Genomic DNA, 15,373 nt, shown 5'->3' on the forward strand with positions numbered 1-15,373 from the left:
GTTCTACGGACGTCTGCTTCACCAGGATTCAACGATCAAGTTAAAATTCCAGCACCGGAAAATTTAACTTCTGGCGAATTTAGTGTGGTTCTCTCAGTAAGAAGGTTTAGGAATGTAGAAGATGAAGTTGATTATTTTTTCTATCTCCTAAATGCCATGCAAATGGATGTATATATAGCAGATGAATGCCTGTTTGCCACAGGTATGAGAATGGGGTGTGACTGTTGGGAGACTTCTCTTCAAGAGGTGCTTTGCTCTGTGTTCAGAAAGAACTCTCAGACTTCAAATTCGAATTTTAAAAAATAATTAATTAAATCCGAAAAATAATTAATTAAATAATTTAATTATTAAAGCCCGAGCCCAAGAGCCCCAAGGCCCAAGGCCCATCTTTTGATAATTAATTATATAGTAATTATATATTATTTATAATTAATTATATATTAATTACCAATTAATTAATGCACCCCAAAGCCCAGCCCTAAGGGTGAGCCCAATTTTAGTCTCCAGGCCTATTACTCCAATCACTTTCTATAAAGGACAAAACCTTATAAAGTGATAAAATCTTTTGGGAATGGCCAATGTGGGACAATGAAATGTCTACTCAAACTATTTAAATTTCCAACAGTTCCTCCATCCACATCCATGGAGTCAAGGAGCATGGAGACTAAGGAAAAAAGGCCCTCACATGGGTGAATATCCTTTGCTAAGCAAAGAGGTGCTTCAAAGGTATAAAAGTTTCTCAACTCTTTTCTTTAAGATTTGAGTTGAGTCTTGGTTCACCACAATTACTAGACCTTGAATTTCATGTGTAAAGCTTTGTTTTTTGAGTGCATACAAGCATGATTATGCCTTTTAATTGTTAATTGTGTGCATAGATGTTGCTTAAATGAACTAGTTTTCACAAATATTTCCTTCAAGTGGTATCAGAGCCTAGGTGTAGTAGTTGGTGAATCCTTTTGGGTTTTGTAGTTCATAGTCTTTGATTTGAATGTTGTAATTATTACAAGCTTTATTCTTGCTTCTTTGAATGTAAATTTTGGTTGAAAATTCGCCATCTCAAATGTTGTAGATGTAGTTCATATGAGCATGAATTTTGGAGCTAAAATTTGGTGCCATGTTTATAGGGAAATTCTTCCAAATCCAAAGGTTGGTTTTTTAGGTTCATGTTTGTCTTGTTAAAAGTGTTTTAAAGTGACTTTTGGAAACCCTAAGTACCGTAGGATGTTAACCCTTTTTTTAGTAGTGAAAATTTGAGTTTTATTGAGTGGAAACATTCATGGAGCTCTTATGGGTTTTCATGGATGTTCTTCAATGTTCTTGCTATGTTCTTGTTGTTCATACCAAGAACAAAAAAAATTGTTGTTTTGATTCAAAAAGGTGTTTTGTTGTTTATTTGTTTTTGTTAAGTGATGGATGGTATGATTTTTCAAACAACACCCACACTTCTTTCACTATTCAACCATACCAATCACTTACAACTTTCAAAAACCTGTCAAACACACAAATCAACTCACACACACCATCACCACTCACCATGACCGGCCACCCCTATAATGGGTGTACTTTTGGGGCATTTATGCAATTGAATAATGTTTTGATATTTTTGTGTATTTGTACTTTGACCCGAAAGTTTACGTTTTTCCATAAAGGTCCAAAATCACTAAAGGACAAATTGTTTTTGCTCCTTTAATGAAGTTTTTGCATTTGTTGAAATTTTTGGGTTCTAGTTGTAATTACATGAAGTGGTGGACCTTTGTGTTCTTACAAAGTGACCTCAAAAGTTTATGTTTCACAATAGAGCCCAAAAAGTTGAGGTTGTTGCATTTTGGCCTAAATTAGTTAAGAACAAAATAGTTTTGTATCTTTAAAGGAGAATTGGATTTTTATTTCATTTAGCTCCATCTAAATCAATTCTATGGATGCAAAAAACCAAATGACAATGTTGCATTCAAGTTTAATTAGTTAAAGCATTAATTAATTAAAGAAAGGGTGATTATGAACCTAAGCCTATGATAATTGAGCTATGTGAAAGGCCATCTCTCAAATTTGTTTGAACCATGGGAATGTGCAGATTAGATTTTGGTTGTAATTTGATTTGATCAAGTGTTGTAAAAGAGCATAAGCTCTTCTTTACTTTGAAGTACTCATTTTCTTGTCTTATTTGATGTGCATGAAATTGGAGTAGTAGGGTCCAATGCCCAATAAGAAAACACGCCTTAATGTGATTAAACACGTAACTAAAATCAATCACCATCCCTAGACTAAGATCCAACACTAGGCTCGTGTTGGATCGAATCAAAGGTTCATAGTCATCCTAAGGCCCTAAGGCAACTATATAGTCCATCAATGAATGCAAAGCTTATGTTAGTAGTACCATATACTCTTGCTTTAAAAACCGTTTTACAAGCATAGTGGGAGTATCATATACTACTAAATCAATCACATGGACCAATAGTTGTAATAGGACCAAATTGTTTTAATAAGATTAAAATGCATGCTTATATGTGATGAGACCTAAAAACCCTCAACCAAACCGTTATTAGGTTGACAAGCGTGAGAGTGCTTTGAACACTCTTTCGTGGCCTTCCACCATGGTAGGCTCGAATCGTTTGTGACTTATACACCAACTTCACCCTATCATGGGGGAGTACAAAGTATGTGCTTACACTCAGGAGGAGTTCTATATGCATACATGATGTTGTGAAGGTAAGCAACAAGAATGATCAACATCATATCATTGTGAGGTTGTTCTTGAACCCCTACCCGAACGTGCATGGTGGGAATGACTTAACTAAGTGCAATGGAGCAAACATCATATCATTGTGAGGCATCATTCTCTAGAGGCCAAATGAGATGGGTACTTACATGAGATGTAAATGAGTAAGCGTGCTCTCTCATTATTATTGATGCTAGCCAACATCATATCATTGTGAGGTGGGCTTGGTAATAGTGAGTCTCCCATACCCTACTAAGAGTTTCCTCCAAAACTTTTGAATTCCAATGAGGGATATGGAATTTGCCAAAAATAGTGGGTGGTGCTATTTGATTTAAAGACTCGGATCAAATAGCTTAAAATCAATCAATTTATATTTGTTATGTATTTATTTATCGATATATTTGCAAACGCTATCCAAAACTTGACAAAGAAAAAGCCGAAGGCTTTAGTTTCCGAACTTAGTGATGTGAAAATTAAGTTGACACACAAATTAAACCCTATTGATGACAATTGTAGTAATGATGCAAGTAGGGATCGTTCTAAACCGGGGATTAACTAGGGATGCTAATCAACACAATTAAGACTCAAAAACACTAAACTAGACTCTATAGACTCAAAACACTCAAAACAGCAAATCACAATAAAAAAGACTCAATTCTAAACCTAACAAGTGATTTGGACGAAAATAGAACTTCAAAGACTCAAAAGACTCAAAGGAAACAAGTTTTTACTCTAAAAACAAGACTTAAAAGTAAGGGGATTGGTTTTGACGAAATTGGACTTTAAAACATAAACTTTAAAAACAAACTTAACAAAAACGATTTTGGATGAAATAGAATGGTGAAAGGCTAGTTAGAGGGTTCCTTTTCCACACATGAAACATATGCATACGACTCGATTTCCAGTTACTCTTTCAACAAACCATGAATGACAATACCCCAAATTAACTAGATTGCCCAATTAATTCTCAGATTTCCCTAGATTCATTGAATTGAATGGAATACGCATTACAACCAAATTATTTTTATCAAGGACCCTAACTATGGAATACGCATGATAGAGACACATATCAAAGATCATTAAGTTCAATGGAAATCATAAGCATTGACGAGGCATTCATAACTATGGAATACGCATGTTACTCTTGCCAAGGATTTACTTAACACAATCGTGACTAGCGACTTTTACTACTTATGAATATAAGTTAATAACGATTAGGTGAAATTCCCTTATACTCTAGCGTCAAATTCATGCATGCGAACTAAGTATGCATCCTTAATTAACACACAAGAACAAGTTATCAATCAAATAGATAAGTAAACCACATTCACGATTTATGAAATCATAACTGGAGGAAATCAAATCATATAAAACATATGAACATGGCTTTGAATTCCCCTCTAACTATAAAGAAATTAGTTCCTCATGTTCGCAAATAAACAAAGATAAATAAATCTAAACATTGACATAAAGATAGAAAACACCTAGAAATGCTCCAACAATCCAAGCTCCTTGAATGGCATGCACGGCTCCAAGAGTCTCCTTCCTTCTCCCTTGCAAGCTCACGGCACAAGAGGGATGATTGGGTGAATGATGTAGTGAAAATCTGGTAGAGGGTGGTGTGAATGAAAGGGTGCGGCACTACATATATATAGGCTGAAAATCACAGCCCCTAGGTAGCAAAGGAAAAGGATTTAAAGGCCTAAGTTACATAGGAAAATAAAACACAATCCTTGAAGGAAAACAAATCAGAAATCCAAAGGGAATAGGAGGATAAGGTGCGGCACTTATCTAGGAAGGGATAAGGGCTTCTAGAAACCAAAATCCCATGGGAATTGGGTAAAAACTCACGGCACAAATGGAGGGAAAGTGGCTGATTTGCACTGTAAGGCAAAGGTCTTCTAGAAAGGTTCTAGGCGCCATTTTTGTAGGAAAGGATTAGGTTTTCTAGAAATCTGATTTTAAGCATCCTAATATAACTAGGAATCCTCCCAAGTAGCTAAAATATAGGTGGATTAGGATTAGGATAAGATAGGATAGGATAGGGTTTGGATAATGTTTTGGATAAGGTTTCTTCACTTGAGCTGATTCTTTGGCTTTAACTTCCCTTCATCAAGTAGGAAACCTTGTTTGAGTAGGAAACTTCAATCTTCTAGGAATCCAACTTCACTTAGGAATCATTCTTCAACTAGGAATCCATGTTTGACTAGGATTTCATCTTCAATTAAGCACTTTCCCTCTTCAATTAGGAAACTTTGCATCTTCAAGTCTTCAACTTTGAAACACATTCCTAGCTCTTCAATCCTTCAAATTCGTCCATTCTTTGTGCTCCACATGCATGAGCTCCATTCTAGCTCAATTTTGCTCCAAAATGCTCCAAATTGCATCTTTTTGCTTACTTTGTCCTTAAGACCTGAAAACACATGAAAATAGCTTAAAAGACTAACTTAACTAAGAAAACACAACATAAATGCATAAGAACTAACTATCTAAGGCGCATAAATATGCTCCTATCACTTAGTACCACAATCCCATAGATTGTCTTGAATGGATTGTATATGTACCTAAGTAGTCTCATCCTCACAATCTTCCTATTGATAATGTATCAATGGAAGAACATGTTAGATAAGTCTATCATAAAGAGGACAACACAAACAATTAGTGCTTATTCCTTTGTTGTATGAACAAAGAAACTTGAGAAGATTAGCACAAAGACATGGACACTTTTAGTGTCATAATTCTTCCATTATAAATCGTTGTATGAAGAAATAAGAGTTGCTTTGAACAACTCTTAGGTAACGCAAACACTAATGCTTGTTTCTTTGTTACATGAACAAGGAACTTGAGAAGTAAACACAAGGGCATGGACACTTTATGTGCCATGATTCTTCACTTACAAATTGTTGTATGAAGAAATGAGAGTTGGATTGAACAATTCTTGAAAGTTTGTAATCATGTTTAGAACATAATGGTTGATTGACAAAAATAGTCCATCAACATGGACTTATGATGATTTTAAATCATTGAGTGTTGAAGTGTTAAACCACTTCAAGAGACGGAAACTAGGCAAGGACTTCATCTTTGAGTCCCTATCCAAATGGTTCACTAAGTTTATTGTAAACTATATAGTGAACAATAACCGCACGCTCTCCAAATCGTTTGATGTGTATAACACAATTGAAATAAGTTTCAAGAGAGATAGTGGGAGTTTAGGGACCATGACTATTGTAGTCAAAGGAGAAGTCAAATGAAGAAGGCAAAATAACTCCAAGCGAACAAACTTTCTTTATGAAAAGATGGACATTGGAAGGGGTATTTGCAAGAAATGTCTTGCAAGTGTCAAGAACACACCTTTCGAAGGTGTTGTAAATTGTTCTTGAAAGGTTAAAAACAGTTGGTTCTTCTACTTGAATGCTTGATTCCGTATTAGTAACTATGTTTTACAATCGTTGTAAAAGTGTGGCTAATAAGAAGTAGAAGATTAATGAGGGAAGAGACAGTACTTCACATTCGGAAAGTGAATAAAATAGATCTCTGCAAAAGCAAATAACACTTACTTCCTCATATGAACTACCAAAGAAATTGGAAAAACAAAGATTGTCTTTACATTCCAATTTGAATAAGGAACTTCATTCCGTCACTATAATAGATGGTTGAATGTTTTGTTTGACAAAACATTGTTCTTTATTAATGAATAATTAGATTATTGTAATCTGATTGATTGTTTCTATAGTATAGATGATGTGGTAGTGTTAACTGTTTAGAATATAATGATGCTTAAAACCCAAAAGGTTACAAGGTAGTGACTAATCCCACTGAGTTATGTCACCTCTAAAACATAAATTACAAGTTGGTCATAGATGGATTCTTTGGATCGTTAAATTAAGATCTAATGCCTTCTTGTTAAAATTGTATAGAAGCGAAATGTTCGAATCTTTATTCTCTTGAAAAGAAGAAAGACTCACAAAGTTGTTGAGGTTAATTCACTTATATGTTAGTGACACACCCCGACCCAGAAAGTCCACTTAGACTCCGAATCGAGTTATGCTAGCCGACACCTGGAGGGTGACGAAGCCATAAAGTGTAGTGTAGTGGAAAAAGAATGTGAATAAATTTAAACCTAAAAGTGCCTAAACAAAAAAGTGCGTGGGTGACCGGGATTGCACCCATTTCACACGTGATGGTAGAGCATAAGAACAGTACAGTAATTAAGGTGAGGGTTATACCACTAAAGATACCCATCTACTGAGATTTGCCAGAATCCTCGTTTATACGTAAGCACAGCTACTAAACCTGGAAGGGCGAAAAACAACGTTTTGTAAAAACCTTTATTTTTGAATATACTAACCCCTCGTCGTAAAACAAGTATAGTTTCCTTAAAACATACTACGTAAGTATGTAAACAATAATACAACAGCATTATAACCAAAAATATGCCATGTCATGATATATCAATGCCACAATAATAAAATCATGTGATAATCAAGTATAGCTAAGTGCTCATCCATCTAACCTGACACACGAGTTCGAACAGATAATTTCTGACACGAACATGACTGGGTGTAATCAATATGCTCTAGTACTACGATCACGTGAAGGCTGGTGCAGAAGCATGGTCACATATAAGTCGGATTGCCTAATGCAATCTGCCCGACAAGACTGGCACCTAACTTGGATCCAAGGCGAGTGAACGATGAGATGTGAACATACACGTGAAGGACTGGCCCTGGCCCTGGGGCGAGTACTAACACCGGTGCAGCAAGATGAGCATGTACAAATATGTATGAATGTCATGACAGTAATATCCCAACCATATAGCAGCATTTATCATAATTAATATCCCAATAACGAATGCTTGGCAATATAAGTGTAAAAGTGAAGTAACTATGCATTTAGGGAAACTATAAATATGTATAGGTACAAAAAATAAATTGCCCACTCACCTGGAGTCCGCGCTACAACTATTAATGTGACACGAATGATCGTCGCCTAGAACAATTATCAAATCACAACTCAAGATTCTTATCGATAGAACATGCAACTCATGTAAAACACATCCTTAAGGATGTTCTAGAATGATTTGAAACTCATTGACCAAAAGTCAATCGTCGATCAAAGGTCGACGATAAGGTCCACAACCCTACGTAATTCAATTCGAAAGATCCGTACCTCGGATTTTTGATCTGTAAATTTCTATGGTCCTCAAATATTATGTGCTCTAAGGTAATAAGGTTTGGTGACGATCCAATGGTCAGATCGTCAATTCATGCAAGGACCCCGTGACGGCTAACTAGGTGGTCAACTACGAGACTACATTAAAACATCGTAATATCACAAAACGGATGTCAAATATGAAATCGAAGCTTCAAAATTAGCCTAAGATGGTCAGGTGGGGTCTCGGCCCACGCGCGACCATAGTTCGTCGGAAAATTTCACTATTTCTAAAAATTCTCAAATTTCATAGAAATGAAGATCTCAAATAGAGGAACAACTTTCATACCTGCCACAAGGTCCAAAAGTGGGCGGAAGATGGTCAATTTTCCCACAAAGACGGCGGGTGCTTAAAGCTTCCTGACATCGATTTGTCGTCTACGGTGGTCCAACGGGGTTGGGATTTTCTCTTAGGATGATGAGTTACAAAGCCCAAGTGGTGGCATCAGCCATCGCTTTGCCAATTCTCTAAAAATTTGAAAAGAGTGGCCGGAGCACTATTGATTTTCATCGACTTTCATGGCCTCAAACCGCCACATTCCATGGTTAATCAAGGTGGTTCTTGGGTAAGTTTTGTAGAGGGAAATGAGGGCTTCAAGATGGTGGTGGTGGCATCGAAAAACTCCATCGGAGTTGGTCGAAATCGGCATTGGAAAATGGGAGCTCGCTGGGGTATGGGTCGACGGGAAGGAGAAGTTGGGACTCTCCCTCTTCTTGATTGGCTCCTTCTATTTTTCCACTTTTCTGATTGGTCCTCAAAAGAAATAATATGATTGGTCAGCCTTCCCACAAGGTGGGAGTTTAATTTAATTTAAAACTAAACTTTGAATAACCAATTTCAAACGTTTGTAACTACACCGTTATAATCCAAACTCACAAACGGCTTTCGCCTATGCGTTCATAACAACAAGTACTACGAGGATACACTAAAGAATAAGTCATACGTTCCTCTAGACGATGGTCAACAGAAGTCAAAGTCCTTGCCTCTAGAGCATTTTCGTAAATTCACACTTTTAAAATTAATAAAAATGTAAAATTAGGGACGGGTTGTCACAGTTAGTGGCACTTTTCCACAACATAATAGTACTCATGTTGTATGACATTCACCGAAGATCGCTCTCATTTGGACTATCGTTTATCTTGAATAAACACATGTCCGAATACTTTGCAAAAGGTTTCAAAGAATTCAAAAATATAAGTTGATGAGTAAGACATCTAAAGTATTAACCTCCTTAGATTTGATCCAAGGAAAATAACACTTTAGAAGAGTTTCCTTGAAAGATATCAAGGAAAGTAGCATCAAATACCCATATATAGGATATATACTTCTAAGACAATATGATTGTCAATTAGAAGATCATCCAAAATTTTCATGACTCCATAGGATGTAGTTGGAAAGAAAGACAAATCTTAATCGTGTTAAGATTTGGGGTTGTGTGCTAATAAGCAATATTTGTTTGAGAACAATCTTGTGGGATATCCTTCAATTAACTTTTGGATATCACTTCTATAAACCAACTAACAAATGTTATTTGTTGGGTAGTTCATTGTAATCCTACAATAGGATTTGCCTATGATAGATCAAATGAACCAGAGATAGAACTCAAAGAATGGGTTCTATGAGAGACAAGATGACAATCAACAAATATAACAACCTAGTTCCTACACCACTAGCTTCAAGGTAGTCAAGAAGGATCTATAAACCATCTTAATACTGATTGACCCAAAATAGTGAAACCTTCATAGCTAATTGGTAGCTTAGGGTGACTACAATCAACAAGATTGGTTGACTTGGAAGAAACCATCTTTGACCTAGTCTTGGTTTCTACTAATTCAAAGATTGCTAGCTACACCTAAACGGTGATTCAATGTTTGGACATAATATGGGTTTCTGAAACCATTATCAAGATAGTCTTCATAATATATGTCTAAGACTAGGAATCACAAGAAGTGCAAGTTCTAGAGATCCATCCATCATGAATCTTAGCAAGCTAGTGGGAGCTATAAGCGTCTTATGAGAGAAAGATCCAATCGTTTGATTTCTCATAAAGATGTAAATGAATCTTTTGTTTACTAGGTTTACAAAAGATTAGTAGGAGTTAATCATATTCCTAAATTTGAAAATATATATGATATATTAATTTTGGAAATGAAAGGAATTCTTCATCGTTAAAGTTATGACTTTAAACATTCTATAACGATAGAACGTATATGGGAGACATAGTCTATATACATAGGATGGAAATCTATAATGATAGATTTCAAGATATAATTGGATTATCTCAATCTTTATTGATAGACAATAGATGTAGGAAGTTTCTCGAATGATAAACTTCAAATGAAAGGACAATTCCAGTCTGACTGGGAGTTGCTTTTCTAAAAGGGAATATACCTTTTTGACTCCCAAAGAAGCATAAAGTGTAAATAGAATCCTTTATGCATACGCAGAAATGTGTTTTACATATTTGATATTGTATGAAAAACATTGATATGAGTTGTGCCAAGATCAGTACAAGACGATATCAGTGCAAGCCCATGATCAGAACCATGACAATTGTCAAGTGAGTCCTTAAGTATTTAAGAAATACTAAAGGATAGATTCCTCAATAATGAGGAAGAATTAGAGTAACGCAATGGAAGCTTAAATGTATTAGATTATGAATCTAATTCCATCATTGGATATCTTTTCATTATGAATGAAGAGATAATTGGATATCTCTTTATTATGATTAAAGAGATATTTGGGTGGAAACGTTATAAGTAATGACTTTAGTGTGTTCCATCGTGCATGAAAAATATATCGCCATACAGAAGCTTACAACAATGTTGTTTGGATGGGAAAGTTCATTTATGAACTCTCCATTCAGTTCCAACCATAAAGTGTCTCTAGTGTACCCACACTACGACGCTAATGGGGCAATAGCTCAAGCCAGGGAATCAAGGTCTCATCAAGATCTAAACTCAAATGAGAGATTGAACCACATGATTAAGAATCATGTATAATGGTGATGTCGGATAACATATAGATATCCATTGTCTAGGCCTACTACTCAGCCATTTTTGAAATGAATTCAGAAGAGGTATCATCACTGATGACCAAGCTGATTGGCTCTAGTGCAAGTGGGAGATTATTGGAAATGTGCCCTAAAGCCAATCATATGATGATACTTTACGGACATTTCACATGTTAAACTAATCTAGTTTAATATAAAGGGCAAAGATTATTGTTTAAAGCCGTCTCATATAAATGTTATATGCTTCAACGATAAGTCTAAGGAATATGTAATTTGGAGAACGTGATCTAAAGAAGTTAGATTTATGAGACCATTCTCTTTCGTATACATATCCTAAACGTTCCTGACCATAGGATTGCCAATTGGGCATTGACAATTCATTAAGATCAGTATGTGCTATGTCTTGTCTTAGAGAAAGTGACTGGTCTCGAGTCGTTGGTGTGACTGACACCAAGACAAGCATGTAGGTGCTCAATAGAGAATGAGTCCATTAAACGCGATCAACAAGGACTTCTTATACTCATGTCACATGAGAACTCATGGTTGTGATAATGCAAAGTGGTCATTTGACGTAAGGGCATCATAGTTGTCTTGTGGTTAGGTCCTTGATCTTTGACTATGTCAAAGTCACTCTGTCAAAGGGTGTCCACGGCATAGTTGGGGTTAAGCCACTTAGCCATGGAGGCAAGTGAATGCACAATAAATGATCTCTAACCTTCAAACCGTTTAAGGGAGAATACTCTATGATATGATTAAGAATCTTTGGCAAGAGTATGAATGCGATTTAGTATTGTATTAGAGAAAGACCGTAATGCATTGTAATCCTAAACTAAATAGGTTCTCCACCTTTTCTAATTAGCTTGGGTAACCATGATATACTGCTAGGTGTCACTCATGGTTTGTGGAAGCCCTAAAGATGTATAATCACTAAAGGGAGAATTGAAAGTATGTTTCAATTCACAATCGATTTGAAGAGTTCTAATCACCCACTGCCTTCCTAAAATGAAGCTAATGGATTGTACATCGAGTAAGGTAGTGATTGAAGAAACAACGGAGATTAGTAAGGATAATTAAATGGTTTAATTATTTATGGCTAGGATTATTTAATATGTTAATTAATCAAATGAATGAGTTCGTTATAGACCTTGGGTTAGTTTTGGGCCGCAAGGCCCAATGAGATTTGAATGTCAAGCCTGTTGAACAAAAAAAAAATAATAAAAAAAATTAAAGAGAAGTTTGCAAACAAACAAACTTCTCAAAAGACAAAGGAAAGGTAGCACGTTTCAGACTTGGAAAACCGAAGTCGACAAAGACGGGAGCAAAAATAATAATAAATATATATAAAGAAAAACACATATATCTCCCTACAGAAGAGGAAGAAACGTGGAGCAAAAAACTCCTCATTTTCTGCAAAACGTGGGAAGGTTGCAGTCGTGGAAGATTGCTGCACAGATAGTGGGAGAAGTTAAGGGAAAGTGGAGGCCTCTACTCCCCCACGTAAAAACTCTAGAGCCTTTCAACCATGCCTATAAATAAATACTAGTTGCAATACAAGAGGGGGGAACAGAAAAAGAAGAAGAGAGACTCTACAGAAATTGAGAGACGACGGTGAAGAACGGACGACAAAGAAGAACAAAGCAAGAAGGTAAGGGGAAAAGTACACAATAGCAGAAAACAAAAAAACCAAGAAAGGAGGAAGGTGTACACACGGCAAAGAACATCAAAGTGTGCACACAACAAGAACATCAAAATACCCAAAGGTATCAATCTTCATCTTTAATTTGTTCTTGGTTTTGTGTATTGGGTGCAGCTTTTTGCAGGATGAATGAAAGAGGAACTTGGCTTCTCTTCTTTCACTGAAGCCAGAAAGATGGATGGGCAAATTTCCCCATGGCAGCCAAAAGATAAGAGAAGAACATAATTTCTTCTCCTTCCCCCTCAATCTTGCCGACAACAGGTAAAGCAATCCACTCCTTTTAATAGGGGCGTTGCTTGGAAAAAAAAACCTAGTCATCACCCTCATTTCAAGTTCCCCGTGACACCTTCTCTCTCTCTCTCGGCCGAGCAGTGCCGAGTCGCTGACTACCAGTTTATTCTTCTCCGGCGGTTCCGAAAGCCGTAGGCCTTTGGAGATCTGCAACTAAAAAAAAAGAAACAATTGCCTGGGTGCGCAAAGAGGTTTCAAAACCGGTTCTTTTGTCGTCAACCCAGCGCGCCCAACGATGGTTCCGGGGCTCGCCAACAGTGCGAAGATGGACACACTAGCAGCGGCCATGCCGTGATCTCTGCCCAGCAAGTTCATCCACACCAAGAAGAAAAAAATGAGCAGTTTGTGCCGCTACAGTTAGTCCCATGAATTTCTTCGAGGTGGTTTAAACCACCCCGTGAAGTTCCAATCAAACCTGAAAGCTCCGTAAGAGTCCTGACGCCATGTTCTGTCTTCTCAAAGTTGAAGATGTCGAACACGGCAGCAACAAGCACAAATATGGAAAAGCAATAAGAAGCATGGACTAGCGGTGATGAAATCAGCCGAAGTCTTCCTACGTTAAAATAGGTGCCAGAACGACGCCAATTCAAGCACCAATGGGAATGAAGATTGCTCTCAGGTCACTAACAGAGGAAAGAACACAAAGGGCTGCTCAAGCATCTAGAAGTTTTACAAAGGAAAAGATGGTTTGCAAAGGAAAAGTGAGTAAAGATTGACAAATGCTGTAAGACAAAAGGGAAAAGAAAGAGAACATATTGTTCAAGAGTTCCACCAAAGTCTTTTCAGCTAAGAATTCGAAAGAGAAGGGAAAATGGAGATTGTAAAGTCTGCAAAAAGAAAGCTACGGCATGGAATAAAAAAAAAGGAAGTTGTCTTCAAAGTTGCTGGGAAATTTGACACAAACACAAGGAAAAGATGAGATGGAAATGGATTGATAGAAGCTCCAAGTCAAAAGTAAAGGAAATAAGTAAGTTTTCATCAAGAAAAATTTTGTGCAGCACTTGAGGCAACAATACTATAGCACTTTGAAGTGCCGGCTTCGCATCTTTAATAGTTCTTCTTTCTTATTCCACCTACTTCTACCTCTCAGAGAGAGAGATGTATAGCAGCAAAACCCAAGCAGCCCAAGTCATTTAAGAGCTTTGCTTTTGAAAAATCGAAGAAGTCTTCTGCTTGAGAAATGTGAAGAAAAAAGCAAGATGGGCAACTGCTTTTATTCCAATTTCAAGTATGTTTCTCTGCACAAGGAAGGAAAAGTATATACAATGAGTTTAAAAACTTTAAAGGAAGAAAAGTGTTCCAGATACCTTTATAAAGCTAAGTATGACTTGGTCTTGTTTCCTGATACCACGTGAAGTCCTGCTTGGACCTAGAAAACCAAGTCTACATAGAAAAAAAAATGGAAGGCCTGCACCTCACGTGGAGAAGAATAGAGGTTGTTGAAATTGGAAATCCTATTGGAACTTGAAGCCTTAAAATCGCATAAAAAAACAAGAGAAAACAAGCCTGCTGTCAGATTAAAAGAAAAACTTGGGTCTTGGGCAAATAGGTTCAAAATCCCATGACAAATGGGTTTGAAGATTCAAAAAGAAATTATAAAAAAAGGGGGAAACTACTTCTTAAAGAATTCCATCAAAAGCCTTTTTGTGCTAAGACTTTGACGCCATGTGATATCCCATCTGGACTTGGAAAAATCAAAGTGTACAAGAAAAAAAATAAGAAGCTTGCTACGTACAATTCCCTCAAATTAAAATGGGAAGGCTATCCATGAACCCAGAAAGAAAAAAAGAGTAGCTCTTCCATATTACTCATATGGGTTTTATGAATATGGCATCCATCAAAGTTTAATTTATTCAAGAAGTCTGAGATGCACGGCACCGAGACAAAGTCAAATACCAAAGTAATAGTGGGTTCATCACAAAATATTCCCATTAAATTTACAAGATACAAATGGCACGAAGACCATATCAAGTATCAAAAGGCACGGAGCCGCAACAAATCTTGATGGCACGAAGCCGTATCAAGTATCAAAAGGGCACGAAGCCGTAACAAGACTTAAATGGCACAAAGCCACATTTTTGCTCCTCGCCTGCATGAGTTAAAACTGCACAAGGCATTAAACGCTCCAACGGCTTAAAGTCCTCGCCTGCATGAGCTAAAACTGCACAAGGCATCAATTGCTCCTCGCCCGCATGATCTGAAATTGCACAAGGTATCAATCGCTCCAATGGCTCAAAGTCCTCACCTGCATGAGCTAAAACTGCACAAGGCATCAGTTGCTCCTTGCCTGTACGAGCTGAAACTGCACAAGGCATCAAACCTCAACAAAACATACAAGGAACTACGAGTGACTTGATCCCTCAACGAAGGTACGTAGGCAATCTAGGATTCTACCTAGATGCAGTCACAAAATCAAATAAACACCCAAATCCTCAAGTTATGATT

The sequence above is a fragment of the Malus domestica genome, chromosome 16, assembly GCF_042453785.1.
Source record: "Malus domestica chromosome 16, GDT2T_hap1".
In the NCBI taxonomy this organism is placed as follows: Eukaryota; Viridiplantae; Streptophyta; class Magnoliopsida; order Rosales; family Rosaceae; genus Malus; species Malus domestica.